The sequence below is a fragment of the Anabrus simplex genome, chromosome 9 (assembly GCF_040414725.1).
Source record: "Anabrus simplex isolate iqAnaSimp1 chromosome 9, ASM4041472v1, whole genome shotgun sequence".
Taxonomy (NCBI): domain Eukaryota; kingdom Metazoa; phylum Arthropoda; class Insecta; order Orthoptera; family Tettigoniidae; genus Anabrus; species Anabrus simplex.
The window spans coordinates 98131358-98150117 of NC_090273.1; positions in this window are offsets into that span (position 1 = coordinate 98131358).

An 18760-nucleotide genomic window follows, 5' to 3' on the forward strand; every position below is an offset into this window, starting at 1 on the left:
AAAAAAAAAGTTAGGTACCATCCCGGCATTCGTCTGGAGGAGAAGTGGGAAAGCACGGAAAACCACTTCGAGGATGGCTGAGGTGGGAATCGAACCCACCTCTACTCAGTTGACCTCCCGAGGCTAAGTGGACCCCGTTCCAGCCCTCATACCAATTTATTAAGAAGGGAAATACTCAATTCGGTCGTTGAATGATCCTCTACAAATGAGGGTTTGGTCAGCGGTAAAGACTCGCACAACGGTATTAATTTAAATGCAAATCATCAAATCATGATACTGAACCTCTTAATACATCCATATCCAAATCTGAAATGAGATGCGCACAGAGATTTTATTTCAAGGAAACTATTAATAGCAGTCTATATTTTGAGACCCATCAGAGATAAAGTTCCCAGCAAATATATTGTAAATGCTTGCTTCTCATTCTTTCACGATATTCTTCAACTCCACTCTGGGGAAACCGTATATGGATTCACGAAATCCTCCATCTCCAGAAAAGAGTGTTAAGTATTGCTGTCTATCATGAATATTTTAAACAAATGTATTTATAATCCACTATTTAAGGAAGTCTATATTAAGATCAAATAAAACTCACAAATATATAACCAGATCACTTAAGGGAGGCTGGGACTGAGATTTTGGTGAAAAAAGTAAAAATTTATCGATTTTCAATTTGTGCATATTATTGCACGCCGGACTCCTACGGATCATTTGGCGGTGGTATTTTTTTTTCGGATTCCGCCATTTTTAAAGTACTAGCGTGACATTAAAATGTCCGGTTGCGTCCCTATCCACTAGCTTTTACTTACGATTTTTTTTTCATATATACACGAACGCCTGGTTACACCAATGGCAGCAGTCTTCTGTTCCCAACCAACATCTTGTGACTCTACCTCATGTTCAACCTCCTGGATTCCATCTACCCAGACTTCAATGGAGGACTCTAAACAGGATAAGAGTCAATCAAGGAAGATGCGGCTATACGCTTTATAAATGAGGCTGGCAGAAGTCTTCTGGGTGTGATTGTGGAGCTACCTCACAGACCATCCACCACGTAATTGCCGAGTGTCCACGGAGAGCATTTCAAGGTCCTTTGGAGGACATTCATAACGCAGCTGAGGAGGCCTTGAAATGGATCAATGGACTTGATTTGGAACTATAGGCTTCTGCTTGTATATATTGTGTATATATTGTATACTTATTTATATAATCTATCTGTGCACATCATACGATAAATAAATAAATAATAATATATACACTTTGAGGTATTTAAAATGTTCCAGCTGAACCAATTTGGTTTCAAATTCCATGAGAATTTCATGGGTTGTTAACACCTGTATTGTCTTCATATTAACAGACGGAATTTTTTATAATGTTGATACTTTAAAAGATGGGAGCCTTCAAAGCGGTATTTTTAGCACAATTTGAGAAAAACAAATTTTTCCTCACATTCATGGACTACATATGCAAACCTTATCTCTGTTAAAATTCTTTCCATACCTTGAAGTGCCTGTACACCAGTTTTCAATGTGATATTTGAAGTAACTGTTCAGCTCGAGCATTTTTTATGCTTATCGATTTTTAAAAATTTTAAAATTGTGAGTGTTAATTTCTCATAAAGTTATGTTGCTATTTTCCTGAAAATTGGTATATGGCCTTATTTCACCATTAGGAGATCACAAACCAAATTTCACTCAATTCTATCAAAAATTACTATTTTTTTATAAATTCAGTCCTAACTTCCCTTAAACAAATCGATGCAGCATTACAGGCAAGAAAAGGACGGGTCCAAGTCATTTCATTATTCAATTAAATATGTTCACTAAACTTCCATCAGATCTTAACTAACTACAAGTCAGTACATTCAGATTTAAGCTTAAAATGTACTTAACAACGCATCTTCATTTAATCATTGCAGCAATTCTTTGAAATTAATGAGATATTTATATTGCATATTATTCCGAGTAAGTGCATGTATATGCATGTTTCTTATTTTCTTTGACTTATTTCTATTGGTTTAACCTCATACCAACACAGCGAAAAATTTTTTGATTACGCAAGATCGGAGAGAGCTTTCCATTTTTCCTATTCTCCCTAACATTATTAGTCAGCTTCTCTTGCATTACTGTTCTCCGACTTGTACAACGATCTCTTCTTCCAATATTAACCAGTTAGGCAGAAAAGTATATTTCATTGCTACCAGAAGCCACTAGTCTTCGTAACAGGTATTCAGGGCAATAAATGAGTTACCTTTTGTACATCCGATGACAGCCATCTGACCTGAGCTACCTTCATAGAATTTTAATTGAATAATTCCGTTCGGAGTATCTCATTTAAGAGTTCTCCTTCTGTTTCTCTTCCCACTCCACCAGTATCAAAAACATTCTCTTCATCCTCCACATTCAGCACACAATAATCCAATGATCCTTTCCAATTCGTTTCGCAAACTTCTTTAACGACATACGTAAGAAAAGCGAGTTTGACTTATCATCAAGTAGGGTACATTCTAGGAAAAGGAAAATAATATCTTAAAATTGAAGTTTATGTTAAGTGGTTTGATGGCATCTTAACCTACAACAACTTGGTTATGAATCTGAACATTCTCGTCGTAACATTTAACCATACGCTCCCGAAGAGTATTAAATTTAAGGAGTCGTCTCAAAATGGCGTTTGCAATTCCTTCAATGTTGATCTTGTAGTTTGTGTTCGGTTACTAATTTCCAGGTACGTTCAAATCATTCTTTATCTCTCAACCAAGATATTTAAATTTATTCACTTTTTGGATTTGTTGGTCTTTGAGTTTCAGAGTAGCATTCTTCCTTTCTCCACCGAAAACGACCATATTGGCTCTTTTGGTGTTGAAATTTATACCCATTTCCCCCAACTGTATTAAGTTTGTTCCAAAATAGTTTTAGGCTTGAAACGCTAACAAATACTACTCTGTAATTTGCACAACTCGATGTACATTATTTATTAACTTTTCATTTATTTTAATTCCCAAGTACGTATCTGCCAACGGCAGTAGCCGTGTTGAAACACCGAATCACGTGATATCATCGAAGTTAAGGAACATTGGGCATGGTCAAGATCTGGATGGGTTGCCACGCGCAGTTGGTGGGGTAACGGAATGGAGGAGAGGAAAGGAACTGCCCACCCCACCGTACGTAAACTTCGGCTAAGGCACACCTCTGTGGAGGTCGGACCTGCCTTCAGGCAAAATACACCCTACCTATACATGTATGTTAGTCAACAACGGAGACCAGCCTTGAGGAAATCCTTTTCAAATTTTCATTAAATCTGTTGTACAATCATCAACATTCATCACAGCCTTCTGAAGCCAATACACGTTTTCTTACATCTTTGATCATCAATTCCATTTTACCACAGCGGTTTGGTGAGCTGTTGATGCTTTACTTTAATAAATGCCTGTTCATTACCTATAAAACAGGCGAAGATATATTTCTGTTCATCCGAACATTGCTGGGGAAGAGTTGTTAAATCGAAAATAGACTCAATGCTTCCAGACCCATTTAGAAATTCAAACCGTATATTTTCTCAGTCTTGCCAACATACTTTATTTTTATTTGAAGGTACTCATATTCACCAACTTCATATTGGCAGATTTACCGGCATATAAAGTAGGTAACTCTTGCGGAAAAAGTCGCCACAATCGTGGTGCCTCACAAAATCGTAAAAATAGTTCTTCTTCGTATGCTGTGCCTGGAACCCCAGACGTTGAAGGCCACCACGACAACGTTTTTCAGTCTTCCGGCAGATGAAAAAGCCACTGCTCATTGTTTAGGTTTGTCCATTCCTCGATGTAATTTAGTCAAGATTGTCTCTGCATTCAACTCCACGACAACCTGCAATTTTCCCTTGCATTATAATCTTATTCTCGTTCAGTCTTCGTTATTCGTTCAGTATTTGAAATTTCTTGGGCCCATGGGATACGGACCATTCGTCTATGGATCCACATTTTGAAAGCTTCAAGCCACTTTAGAGGTAAAATGTACTTAGAGTCAATGTCTCCATGTTGTATAAGAGCACAGAACAACAATATCGCCTAACCATACTAGTTGCATGAAAAACCACTAACATTATTATCCATAGGCAATAAATATTCTTACCGTAGCTGTATCTTGTCCTCTGTGAATAAATGTTTAAGTATATATAAGGTGGACCTCCAGCTCCGTACTTTCTACTTATAAGTGTCCTGCATGCATCAACGATGAATGGGATGACTAATCGCTGGTTTAAAAAGCGAGCGCTACAACGTTTCGAAAGTGAAACAAATACCAATTACTGTAATTCACCAAAACGTTACTTGTATGTGGCTTGAACGATTCACTAGCTCTTAACTGCAATTCTGTTCGGCAAAATATGTGTATAGAAGGCAGGTGGCTATTTGGAAACTCCTGCATATACCGTCTGCGAGCTTCGGCTGCATTCCGACCAGATTTTCCACAGGTTAAAATTATGCCTGTAATACGCCTGTGAAAATCAGGTATTAGGCATCCCATTCATCACTGGTGCATGCGGGACAGTTGTAAGTAGAAAGTATGGCGCTGGCGGGCCACTTGGTATATACAGTACTGTATATAAACGGGAATGAATGAGAATCGACTAACGAAGAAAATCTTTAACTACATCACCAAGAAAAAAGCAATTACAAAATGGGTAGTAAAACGAGAAAGGACATGGAACAAGTGGCATCAGACCTCAAGAAGTCTGGAACAGAGATATGTTTCGAGCTACGATAGATAAATTCAAGGGGTTCCAGGAAAAGCAAAACAAAAAAACGCCAAGAACGTCAGGTCAGACGAAAGAAAGAGGAACCACAGCGAAATGAAGAAGTAGTTCTGGAATAGATAAAAGGACTAACCACCAAACCAATTGTTTTTCGTTGTCCAAAGTAGATCATGATCGACGAAAAATGAAAGAAGAATAAATAAATACGTACATAAGTAAGAAAGAAATATGCTGTCACATTATTCACAATTACAATATTTCAATCTACATTTCAGTGAGTCCCACATTAGGAAGCTTGTGTGTGGGCTTGTATACTGTACAGCACTTGCATTAAATACATTACATCACAAAATCATAATACCACTTTCAATAGACTGTAGTGTTTGGAATCTGTTATCGTGGGTAAAAATTGATAATATGATTCATACCTGTTTGGGAGAGCCAGACGTTCAGGCATTTTTTCGTTTTGTTCCTTTCCTTATCTTTAATATTTCTGGGGGTAGAATATTAATAATACGTGGTCGTAGATATGCTGCATGTCTCTGTCCAAGACGTTTACCTTAGTTGTAGTCTCTTGTCATGGCATGGACGTTTCTGGTCCTGGAATCTGTGGTACCTTTCACGACGTGTGTTGTAAAATCTTTTGCGTGTAACCTTGAGGTAAATTGAACATTTTGTCAGAGAAAAAGGAAAAAGATTTCTCACGCATATCTTTTAGTATATGTTTATGACTAATGAATACAGGGATTAAGTAGATTAAGTAGATGATGCTCGAAAATCAATTACTACATTTCGTATTAAATTCGCCGCCTCGCTATGTGCCACTGACTCCGATGTGATTCCGAATGTACTCTAAATTGAATAGAATGCAGGATGATTCCAAAATAAGAGAAATGAGAAACGTCTAGACTCTAGCATTTAGGATTCCAACTCGCTACCGCAGTGACACACGGATCTCCGCTGATTTCTAAACTGTATATAAATTAGCGTCTTTACCTTCCACTGCTACACAAATCTCGCAAGAGAGTGAGGCTCAAAACATGGCACGAGGTGTGTGGGCGGAGTGGAGTAATTTAGTACACCCTCCTTTAGTTAATGGGGAAGTAACACTCCCTGTTTCCCCTCAACTCGAGCAGTTTAAAAATGCAAATGAAACTAATTACACCGGATCTTAGCCATAACTCTTCCATCCCTCGACACAACTTGTCATTGTGCATCACATAGCACCAACGAGAAATTTAAATGGCTAATGTGCTAGGCGGGAATATTATACATTTTACCCCCCAAAATTCTTTTAAAGGATTAAATTTTCACTAAAACAGAACCTCCACGTTTTTATCGTTCGTAACTGATTCATTTTTGTAAAGGAACTAGTCATCATCGTCGTCGTAACAACTGAATCTAGTGATTGATTTTCCACTGTAACAAGCCTTGTCGCTCTTTACTTGCTCTGTAAAGGGCGAATGTCTCATCATAACACCGCAATCCTGTTCTTCAAGGAATGTCTTCGGAAACTTCCCTGATATATCCTTTAAGGTTTCCCATCGTCAAATTCTAAGGCCGATATTTAAAACAAATCTAACCCTTGTGGGTGCGGGACGCACACGAGGAATACACCCACGGTATCCCCTGCCTGTCGTAAAAGGCGACTAAAAGGGGGACAAAGCGATGATGCTTTGGAAGCATGAGATTACCTGTGATTTCGTGACGAATACTATGGGTCGACGTTACCTACGACTAGTACCACAGTGTGAAGAACACCATGAGTCTACGTTACCTGTGATTAATACCACTACAGGAGGAACATCATAGGCCTACATTACCAGTGATTAGTAGGATTATAAGGGGGCGGTGACCTAGATTTTAGACTCCTTTGAACAACTAGCATCATCGATATATGATTTAGCTTCGGAAGCAATCCCTTAGTCCATTTATACCACTGTTTTATGTTATTTTATGGGTATGTGGGGGCATTGTGGCTCGGATCCACTGATTGTTTTAAGTTCATAATCATTTTTTCATCGTCGTCTTTTTAATTCTAGTCATTGATGATGTTACTTCCTTTTGTGCTCTGCTCTATCCAGTGTTCTTGCATTATCGTATTCCGCAGGTTTACCACGTTCCTTTCCTGAATAATACACAGGAATTCTCTTTCTCTTCACTCCCGAAGCCTTTATACATACTTTATTATTCCTTTGGTGTCTCCGATTACAGACGCATTGGGTCCGGAACACAGCGTGGTCGGCCTTAGTTTCTCACTCGAGTTTTGGAGGTCTTCAAGGATTTCGCAAAGTGTTAACAGGATTTCCATGATCATTATCACCGAAATAAGGTTGCCATAAGATTCAAAGGTATCGATATCTTCCACTTGTAAAAACAGCAGCAATCAGAACGTAATGATCCTCCGTGGCTCAGGCGGCAGCGCGCCGGCCTCTCACCGCTGGTTTCCGTGGTTCAAATCACGGTCACTCCATGTAAGATTTGTGCTGGACAAAGAGGAGGCAGGACAGGTTTTTCTCCGGGCACTCCGGTTTTCCCTGGGATGTTTCATTCCAGCAACACTCTCCACTATCATTTCATTGCATCTGTCATTCATTAATCATTGCCCCAGAGGAGTGCGACAGGCTTCGGCAGCTGGCACAATTTCTATCCTCGCCGCTAGATAGGGGGCTTCATTCATTCCATTCCTGACCTGGTCGAATGACTGGAAACAGGCTGTGGATTTTCAATCAGAACATAAAACAACTAATAATAATAAAAGTGATGTAACAGCTACGATCTGAAGCAGTCTTGTGAGGTGTTTCGAGGCAATTATATCCTACTTCATGGAGGTCTAATTGGATAACCTGTTGAAAAGAGACATCTAGGAAGACCAAAAATTTTCTGGAATGTTCAAGAAGGTCAATAGAGATGTTGGACAAGCTTGGGATAGGAGAACTTGTAGGTGAGGCTAAAAGAACTCTATGTTTTAAAAGAATATGGCTGTAATTGTAATATCTCACTTAAAAATAGTCTAATCGATATAACATATATTTCTAACGATACAGTAAACGGCTTGGACTCCATAAACACACTTGCCTTAAGAATTCCGTAAGGTTTCTCTTCCGTTATTTACCGGGCGAGTTGGCCGTGCTGTTAGAGTCGCGCAGCTGTGAGCTTGCATCCAGGAGATAGTGGGTTCGAATCCCACTGTCGGCAGCCCTGAAGATGGTTTTCCGTGGTTTCCCATTTTTACTCCAGGCAAATGCAGGGGCTGAACCTTAATTAAGGCCACGGCCGCTTCCTTCCCACTCGTAGGCCTTCCCTATCCCATCGTCGCCATAATATATATCTTTGTCGGTGCTAAGTAAAACAAATAGCGTTTCCGTTATTTAATAATCATGTCTGTATACCAGGAGACATGCCATTATAGTTAGATTTCGCCCAGGTTTTGCATCAACTTTCTCACAAATATCTATTTCATATGGCATGCAATGAAAATGTATTGGAAAAGAGAAGGATATTAGTGGATGGCGGACGTATTATTTGCGTCTGGCGGGAAGTCGCGGCAGTTTGTAGGTACGGCATGAGTAACAGATACTGTACTCATTAGGAATAACAGTCGTGGTTGAAGAAAGATACGCACGTTAATTATTAAACTATTCACTTCGCAGTACATAAAATTATAGTAAATACAACCTGTGACAATAAGTTCGGTGAATGAAGTCAGAACGGTCGATCCGGCAACACTGGCGACACACACGGTGCACCTGCGTAGTAGCAGGTTTTGACCACCTGCTCCCAACGTTATTCAGTTGAGCATCGCGTGTGTGCCGTGTAAGACCTGCTTGACGCAGTGCGTGTTTAGGGCGTTGGTTCTAAACTGCGAACAGGAACATAAACGACCAAAAGATCAGTGTACAGTTTTGTTTTAGGCTTGGCAAGTCACCGAAAGAAACGCATGCGATGCTGGTACGTGTTTATGAAGATCAAGCACTGTTCCTGAAGTGTGTGTACGAATGGTTCGCCCGTTTTCGAGGAGGCCGGGAAAGTGTTTCTGACAACCCCCGTAGCGGAAGACCGGCGACGGCCGTCAGTGACGAAAACATTGTGAGGTGAGGACATTAATCACGAACGATCGGCGATTAACTGTTCGCATGATAGCGGATGAACTGCAGATTAACCGTGAATCCGTGCAACAAATCGTTACCCAGAAGTTAGGGAAGAGAAAAACGTGTTCTCGTCTTCTGCCACATCGCTTGACTGACGATCAGAAGCAGGTACGTTTAGAGGCTTCACAGGATTTTGTCAAAACGGCGGATGTGATACTAAATTTCTTTAACTGTATTTTCACTGAGGATGAAACCTGGTGTCTCAGGTACGACCCTGAAACGAAACGGCAAAGCATGGAATGTCGTTCTCTGTGATCCCCTCGTCGGAAAAAGGTCAGAGCCGAAAAGTCACGCATCAAAACGATGCTCATCATCTTTTTTGATAGTCAAGGCATTATCCACAAGGAATTTCTACCTAAGGGAACGACGTTTTGAACACCATCCCAAAGGAAGCCTTCTTGCAAAGTTTCCAGGACATGCATCGCCGGTCTCAGCAGTGCATAGTTATGGAAAGGGACTATTTTGAAGGACAGTAAGGTCACTGTCGTTCATTGTTCACCTGTGTTGATAGTACAGGACTATTCACCGAACTTTATTGTCACAGGTTGTATGTAACTAAACACGATCCACTTTGAAACTTCACAACAGTTCTTCGGTTCGCAAAAGTCACCGCGAACGGAACAGATGTTTGTTGTCAGACCTTGAGACTTAAAATAGGCGCATGCGCGGAGCCATGCCTAGCCCTCTCACTCCTTACCCAGGAACCACACGACTTCTCGTCCGACTAAGGGTCGTATTCATGAACGAGACTTAGACTTAGATTTAGAAGGCGGTAAGTCGCCATTTCCATTTCATAATCGCTACTTGGTGGTAAGTAAACTTAGATGGCGACTTTACTTCTAAGTCGCCGATGTTCCGTACTTAAGTAAACTCTGAGATCAGAAAAATAATAAAATGGCAGATATTGTTGGTGTAGTTAATTTTGTAGACGAAATTGAAGAGATCCAGGAAATTATTCGGTACGTTGTGCCTACTCCTCGGCGTGTTATAAAGAGATGCACGGAACCCAGTTGAATTTAATACAGAAAATGAGTTCAGAAAACTATATAGATTCGAGAAACGTACAGTATTAGATGTACTAACGATGTTTGAAAACTAATTACAGAAATATAATAATCGAGGATCACCCATACCTCCAGTAATACAGTTGCTAATTTCGTTAAAAAAAATTAACTTTACGTCACATCAACACAGATAGGTCTTATGGCGACGGTGGGATAGAAAAAACCAAGGAATAGGAAGGAAGTGGCCGTGGCCTTAATTAAGGTACAGCCCCCCAGCATTTGCCTGGTGTGAAAATGGGAAACCACGGGAAACCATCTTCAGGGCTGCCGACAGTGTGGTTCGAACCCACTATCCCCCGGATGCAAGCTCACAGCCGCGCGTCCCTAACCGCACGGACAAATCGCCCGGTCGTTAATATATTATGCTACAGGTAAGAGTAAAATTATTGTTACTATAGCGCAAAGTTTTTGCACTTTCTACTCATCGTGTTATCTATTTAGGTTAAGGGATGATCAGTACATATTAATGCATTCTTATGGTAAATACAATAGTCTTTCACACTTCCATGGTTTTCAGGTAACTTCCAAGTTGATTCCCCTGATTTACGAGGAGTAAGCCAGCCCTTAGTATATAGAATAATCAAAAGAATATCGAATATCGATCCTGACTGCCCGAAAGAGACCACAGTTTGTTTCGTTCCCAAATGAAGCTGAATGTCGAAATAATGCGCGACGTGTGTATGAAAGATCCCGATTTCCTGGAGTGGTTGGAGCTATTGATTGCACCCATGTACCAATAATAAGTCCAGGTGGCAACCATGCTGAGGTTTTCCGTAATAAGAAAGGGATTTTTAGTTTCAATTATCAGGGCATAGCCAACCACGAGATGAAGTTAATTGATTTCGTTTTCGTTGGTATATCTCTCTTCTCTTTCACTAGTTCGAGTAACACCTCCCTTTCATAGTTGTTGAAGGCTGGCAATTTTTTCTTTCCATCCATCGTCGAGAAGTAAAAATTAACTGTATTAACTGGATTGGATTGAGTTTAGTATCCAATACGATCTATAACGCAGGAAACAGCCTAATTTCTTCTTCTTCTACCTCTTTATTAAGAAAAAACATTGAGTGATGGTAGATGCTACACTGCTCTTCCATTGTTTTCATTGCCAACTTCGTATCTAATTCTTCACATCGTAACTTACCAAAGTCTACTTACGCCAGAGTCTACTTTGTAAAAGTTTCGTCTATGAAACACACTTCCACGAAACTCAACTAAGCGAACTTACGTAAGTCGAAGTCACGTTCATGAATACGACCCTTAGTGTCTGAGTCATTCAAATTTCTAAGTTAGTCGTTGCATCTAGCTGAGCCAACGTACTAATGGCTTATTTTGCGTTAGAAGTGAGAAGATCCCTCACACTCACGAAAACCAATTACAAAGAAAAACGCCCCGAAAGGAAATCTGGAAAACAAGTTCAATTCTTAACAATGGTTCTTCCACTACTAGCGTTCTTACTTGAATATTCATTTATTTCCCGACTTCCTTTATAACTGTGCAGTTTTTCTCAAGTACTTTTGAAATACAAGTCTGAATGTAATACAAATCATTCATTGAATGTAATGTCAAACGTATGGTCTCGGCTATCATTGAAGCCATCCAGGCTACCTGCGAGTCAATTTCGACGTTCCATTTTACTAGACCAGATGGTAGAGAAATTAAAATCCTTTTGAGCGATGTATGGCCGAGTTTAATTAATGTATTTGTCTAAACACTAAATTAGTCAGTGCAAACATCTTCAAGGAATTGGAGAACGTATCAAAAGTGCTATACCTTGGTTCAATCATTTCCACTTGAAGTAGCTGTGCTCCGGAGATTAAGAGCAGGACAGCTATGGCCAAAAATGTCAAGACGAATTTGTCCCGTTTACTGAAGGATCACTTAGTCTCGTTACCACTGAAAGTGAGAGCAGTATATATTCTGGTATTTTTCAGTTTACCTCACTGGAGCAGACACGTGGACTCTTCGCATTACAAACCTGAAGAAAATCGATCTTAGTGAAATGTAGTGCTGGCGACGAATGTTACGCATACCTTGGGCAGCATTTCGCACCAATGATTCCAATAAAAAAAACAACTGAACGCCAGAAAAAATTATCATCATTATATAAACAAGGAGTCTACGTCGAGACGGGTGAAAGTTGCGGAAAAAACTAGAGCTCGACTTTCAATAATGTTATTGGTTTTACGTCCCACTAACTACTTATACAGTGTTCGGAGACGCCGAGGTGCCAAAATTTCGTTCCGCAGGAAACTGGTGTATTTGAATACCTTGAAATACCACCGGACTGAGGCGGGATCGATCCCGCCATGTTGAGCTCAGAAGACCAGCGCTCTATCCCCTGAGCTACTCAGTCCTAACCCTTCGTGTCTATGGGTTTGTGTATTCAGAGTTCTGATGAGAAGCTGGAGATGTAGAAGAAAAAATTTTAAATTAATAACTAATGAAGACGAAATTAAAATACTTCAAGTAGAGACAATAAAATTTGTCACCGGCAGAAACGTATTAATGAGGTTTCACTTTATTTTAAAGGTGGCAACTCTCAATTAAAATATGTAACATTCATGGCCTCCTCTATTATTGATCCTTAGCTTTTCTCCAAGAATCAGGACCACTCTTCGTTCTTCAACCTTTACCTTCCGTAACGGGAGTAATATTCTCCGTTATCCTAATGCACAGTATTCAGAGCACAAACGCATTAAATACTAACCTAGTTCAAGAACAACTGACATGAACTGCGGGTAAATTGTAGCGTGAAGTCACGTGTTGAAATTGTCCTTTTCTATTGATTGATTGTATAAGTACCGAGCTCGATAGCTGCAGTCGCTTAAGTGCGGCCAGTATCCAGTATTCTGGAGATAGTAGGTTCGAACCCCACTGTCGGCAGCCCTGAAAATGGTTTTCCGTGGATTCCCATTTTCACACCAGGCAAATGCTGGGGCTGTAACTTAATTAAGGCCATGGCCGCTTCCTTCCCACTCCTAGCCCTTCCTTGTCCCATCGTCGCCGTAAGACCTATCTGGGTCGGTGCGACGTAAAGCAACTAGCAAAAAAAAAAAAAATTGTATAAGGCGAGTTATTTAATATTAACCCGACTTTGCTAACAGATTTATATGGAAAAATGCAAGTTTCGATGCCTAATTTTGTGACAGAATTGTCACAAACCTAACCGAGAAGGCAATGCTACGTTTAACTATTTTTTTTTTTTCAAAGTTGGATAAGATGATGTATAGGGAGATCCTGTGGATCACTAGCTTAATGTAACTTTCTCCACTCTCGCATCGTCGCTTCCTGTAGTCTTAGTTCTCAAGGTGTTGTGTTACTGATTTGCCTTTTATGAATGAATGTAGAATTTAAATATCATTTTTATGAATGATATTTGAACCCATCGCTTTTTTTACTCCGTTCGATGAGTGTTGCAGATCTTCAATTTTATCATATAAGATAACAGTATCATCAGCATATCTAATTGTACTGATGAATTTTCCATTCACTTTCACTCAAAATGAGATTAATTAGTATTCATAAATAACTTGTATTCACGCCCAAAAATATGCAGAAATGTCTCCGCAGTTGTCAGCGGTGGGTAGGAAGGGGGATAGTGAGAGAAGCCTGCTGCGAATAGAAATGCGAAGGCACAGGAAGGAAACGGGACAAAACATATATGCAGAGGGAATGGCGAGAAGGTTGGTAACAGTGTTCTTATTCTGGTCACGGCCTGATCCCATGCGTGACATATTTATGATTTTAACCCGCCCCCTTCCCACCCACAAGCCAAGCCGCGAACTCCCTTTCTCCCGCAGCCTAGCAGATGGAGCGCGGCGAAACTCGTCATGTGGTCCACGAAGTTAGCACTGGCTTTTTGAGTGCCGTAGCCAGGGTTCAACTATTGATCATAAATACTGCTAGTGATCGTAAACTTTCAGAGCAATCATGTACTGGACAGCACGTTTAGTGAGAGTAAAGTTTTATTAATGTTAGGTGAGAAAGAACCCTACTACTCAATAGAAGAATTATACTTCATGCACCATGTACCCAATATTCCCTTCTCTCACTTATTCCATTTCTCTGTAATCATTCACATCTTTCCTTGCTCCTAGTCCATACTGTATATATTCCTTCGTACTCTGTGGCAGAACACCCCTTCTCTTTACTCTCCTCATCCTCCTCCATCTACTTTCATATATTACCCCCACTCTGCTTCGTTATTGGACGTGTTTCCACGTTAGAATAGGCAGGATGTTTAGTTTGATGATCCAATGTTAAAATTCTGGTGTTAACATTGATCAACCTGAGTAAGGTTTTCCTTTCTTTTAAATAAATAAATAATATTTATGTAAATAAATTTGGCTAGGATTTTAATCAAAAAGAAGGGGCTGCCTGGCCGAGGCGGTAAAGGTGTGCTCGGTTCGCCCGGAAGGACGTGGGTTCGAATTCCCGTCAGGAAGTCGTAAAATTTAGGAAACGAGGTTTCCAATTCCGGAGGTCATATGGCCCTGAGGTTCACTCAGCCTACACCAAAAATGACTACCAGGTTAATTCCTGGGGCCAAAGGCGGCCGGGCGTAGAGCTAAGCACTCTACCCCATCACGTGCCGCGGTTAACAATGGTGGAAGCCTTTACCTTCCGCTCCTCCAAGGGCCTTCATGGCCTGTACGGAAGTGTCTTAGTCTTTGTCTTTGTCTTTAATCAAAAAGAAAACGAGAAAAGAAACAAGTGACTGTAGGCTTTTTTTTTCCGGAACTGCACTTAGGCCGGAAGTGATTTTCGAAATTTGTTTTTATTTTCATAGAGGCATTGAATATTCACAATTCGAAACATTTTTCGGGCCCTTTAGCCCTTCAAATTTAGGCACAATTGAGGAAATTGCTTAATTTTACGTTTTTCGTAGTATGGGGATCCCTACTTTTTCTGCTAAGAATTCCATTCACTGCCACAGGTTACATACGTTATTGTACAGTTTCTACGCTCGTTAGGACACGTGCCTGAAAACAATTTACGCTTCAAATTATAACAATCAAAAACAATAATGCCCTTGCCATAGTGGATCAATTTGTATATATATAAGTAAACGTAAAAAACCGACTTCATCTTAATCTTTATTTGTTTTGTATTACATTCCTTACTTTCAACATTTAGGATTTTGCAAGAATTCTTGAAGTATAAATTTGATATCTACATTATATGCGGATTCTTTGACCCGAGGGATAAATAACAAATAAAGTGTATGAGGTCTCTAGTTGTACTTAGGCTCCAGGTGGAACATTAACATTTTTACTGATCATATAAGAAAACGTCTTTCATGAAAGCTACCAAAGCTCATGGTGATGGACAATGATTACTAAGCCCTTCTCAGAGCACTAAACCAACAAGCGTTGCTGCTCTGCTCGCTGAGCTAACAACCACAGGCACACAGATCCCCAAGGATGATTTACTGTGCCTGCATCTGTTTGGCAAGGCTTGAAGGGGTCGTCCTTTCGTCATCCTAGTAGGCATACTGCCTGGGAGAAATGGCACACTGTGCAGCATGAGGGTCAACTGCAGTTCAGTTCCCACCGTGGTTTCATTCCCGTATACTGATTTCAACGTTCCATACAGGCGGAAATTTAGTGTCAAGAGAGAGGATTTTCCTTGGGTGTAAACTTAAAAGTACTCAAGCAAAGAGAATATTTATAAATTTCATTCATTTGTCGATATAACCACTCTTTCCTATTTTCTCCACCTCGTTTCATTTTCCTGTAATTTTCACATCCCAATCTCCTTCTGATGTCCTCCAGATAAGTCGATCTATCACTTTCTTCCTAAGCATTGTGTTCAGAAATATTGATTCCTTTTTCCTTTTGCTTGTGGCCTGCGCGTCTATGAGGATGGGTCCTACCTAACATGAATTCTGATGAAGAAGACGACATAAACAGCCTTCTATGTGTCACAGTTAGTGCTTTCAACAGACTGAAGAACCTTCAAGTTACATGTTGCTAAACATTTGTGAAGAATATTTTAGAAAGAATATTTCACTGGAATGAGACAGGAAATCCTGCGGCACATAGGTTTCACTGGAGAAATCGCGATGTCCAATGTGTTCTTCCACTTCTTCTCTTTCTTCATTTCTTCTGTTTCTTCTTCTTCTTCCAGGCTTTTTTTTTTCGAATTTTACTGGAGTCGCAACTTCTTGTAGATTTGACCTACGGTACTTTCACGGTTCAATGTTCTTCCTGAGACAAAGTATATGTAGAGGGATATATTTGCTATTGGTTTTACTTTGTGGTGTTTAGTAGGTGAAGTGTCTTGTCTGGAAATGAAGCTGTGTGTATTAAGACGAACACAATAAACCATATGCAGCTAAACTCCTTATACTGGTCAAGAATCGAACCTGGGACCCTCCGAACCGAAAACCAGTACGCTGATCATTCAGCCAAGGGAGCTGCCTCATAATACAGACATAATTTCATTAATAGTTAAATATACAGCCTATTAAAAGTAATCTGGGTCTTAATGGGTTAATGTTACGTGTAATGAAACAAGAAGAAAAATATTTAAATAAATAAATAAATATGCAGCATTTCAGATAATTAGGTCAACTTCTTGTTAATCATAAAAATGGCTCCTTATTGCAACCAAGTTGACCAGTTTCAATGTTTGTAATACTTAAGTTTAACCACTGTATACACTGACTGAGCAAATGTCATGGGATAGCGGAGCACTGATGCGCAGGTGTGTTGTTTGCGCACCACACGCCCCCTGTGCCAGCGGCAGTTGTATAGGAGACCTTGTGAGCAGTGACTGTGCATGTGACAGGTGTAACATGGAACGTCGTCGTGAGCTGACACCGTTCGAACGGGGTATGGTGGTCGGTGCCCGACGGATGGGAAGTGCGATTTCGGAAGTGGTGCGGGAATTCGGCTTCACACAATCAACCGTGTCCAGGGTGTGTCGTGAATGGTTGAATGCGGGTGTCACCGTCCACAACAGACGAACGACCGGCCGTCCAGCCACCCTCGATGACCGTGACCGGCGACATCAGAGACGGATTGTCAGTAGTGACAGACGGGCAACTGTGCAACAAATCACGGCTCAATTCAACACAGGCCGTGCTAGACACGTCTCCCAGTGGACAATCCGTAGGAACATGGGTTCTATGGGGTATGGGAGCCGGCGCCGCATAGGGTGCCACTGTTAACACAACGTCATCGGGCACAACGACGCGTATTTGTCGCCAGTCACCAGGGATGGACACTGGAACAATGGCGTAACTTGATATGGTCGGACGAATCACGATTTCAACTGCACCATGCCGATCGAAGGCACCGTGCAAGGCGCAGACCACATGAAGCGATGAATCCCGCCTGCTTCGAAGGTGTGATCCAGGGCACTGGTGTCTCTGTTAGGGTCTGGGGTGCATTTTCTTGATATGGAATGGGCCCCCTAGTTGTTCTGGAAGAGACTTTGAATGGTACGCGGTATGTTGAGGTGCTCGGAGACCATCTCCACCCATTTTTAGCCTTCCAGCGCCCAGACGGTTCTGCGGTGTTTCAAGATGATAACGCGCCGCCACATCGCTCCCACGTCGCCCGGGAATGGTTCCAGGAACATGCAGCGGAGGTCCAGCGGCTGCCATGGCCACCCAGGAGCCCCGATATGAACCGTATCGAGCATATCTGGGATGTCCTGGAACGCAGGCTCCGTGCCATGGATCCTGCACCCACGAACAGACCAGCATTGGCGGCCGCCTTGCAAACGATTTGGTGTCAGCTGCGTCCAGAGGACTACCAGGGACTTGTCAACTCACTTTCACAGCGTCTCACTGCAGTTCGCAGGGCCAAAGGAGGCCCCGCATCTGATTAGGTGACTATCGCATGACATTTGCTAAGTCAGTGTATTATGTTTATGTAATTTATGTTTGTAATGTTGAAGTGAATATTCTTAAGATTTAAAACTTTTAGTTCTTTTTTTCTCCTTCTTTCCTCTGTAATAATTGTTCTGTGCACTGTTTTCAATGTAGATGCTACATAAAGGGGTTAATTAGCCTCAGTGTCAAATTCTAACCAATAAATTCGAATTCAGTTTCAAAGTTTAGGGGCGAACTCTAGGTCCTCTCCTAAGCGCAACCACATTATGTTTACAGTCTATAAGAAAATAATTGAAATGGAAAAAATGCAAATAAAAGAATTTAAAATCAGGCTAATGTAAATAAATTATTGCCAAACAAAATAAATATTGACAACTGACATAATATAACTTATATGATTTCAAACTTACGGTAAGAATAAAATAAAATACAGTTAATCAAATAATTAAAAAGCAAAGCAAAGTCACCTCCGTACAGGCCATGAAGGCCCGTGGAAGAGTAGAAGGTAAAGGCTTCCACCATTGTTAACCTCGGCACGTGATGGGGTGGAGTGGTTAGCTCTACGCCCGGCCGCCTTTGCCCCCAGGAATTAACCTGGTACTCATTTTGGTGTAGGCTGAGTGAACCTCAGGGCCATATGCACCTCCGGAAGTGGAAATCTCGTTTCTTAAATTTTACGACTTCCTGGCGGGGATTCGAACCCACGTCCTTCCGGGCGGACCAAGCACGCCTTTACCGCCTCGGCCAGGCAGCCCCTAATCAAATAATTAAAACAATTGAATTTAAGTAATGAGAAATATTTCGAAGTTAAATTAAAGAAATATTAGAATATCTTTACAAGCATGTATAAACACAATACCTACTGTAACAGACGAAGGTGAGTATTATCAAGTCACTTAAAACTACAAGAAAAGAACGTATGTGCACGTTCCGTAGGAATTTTATTGAAATTT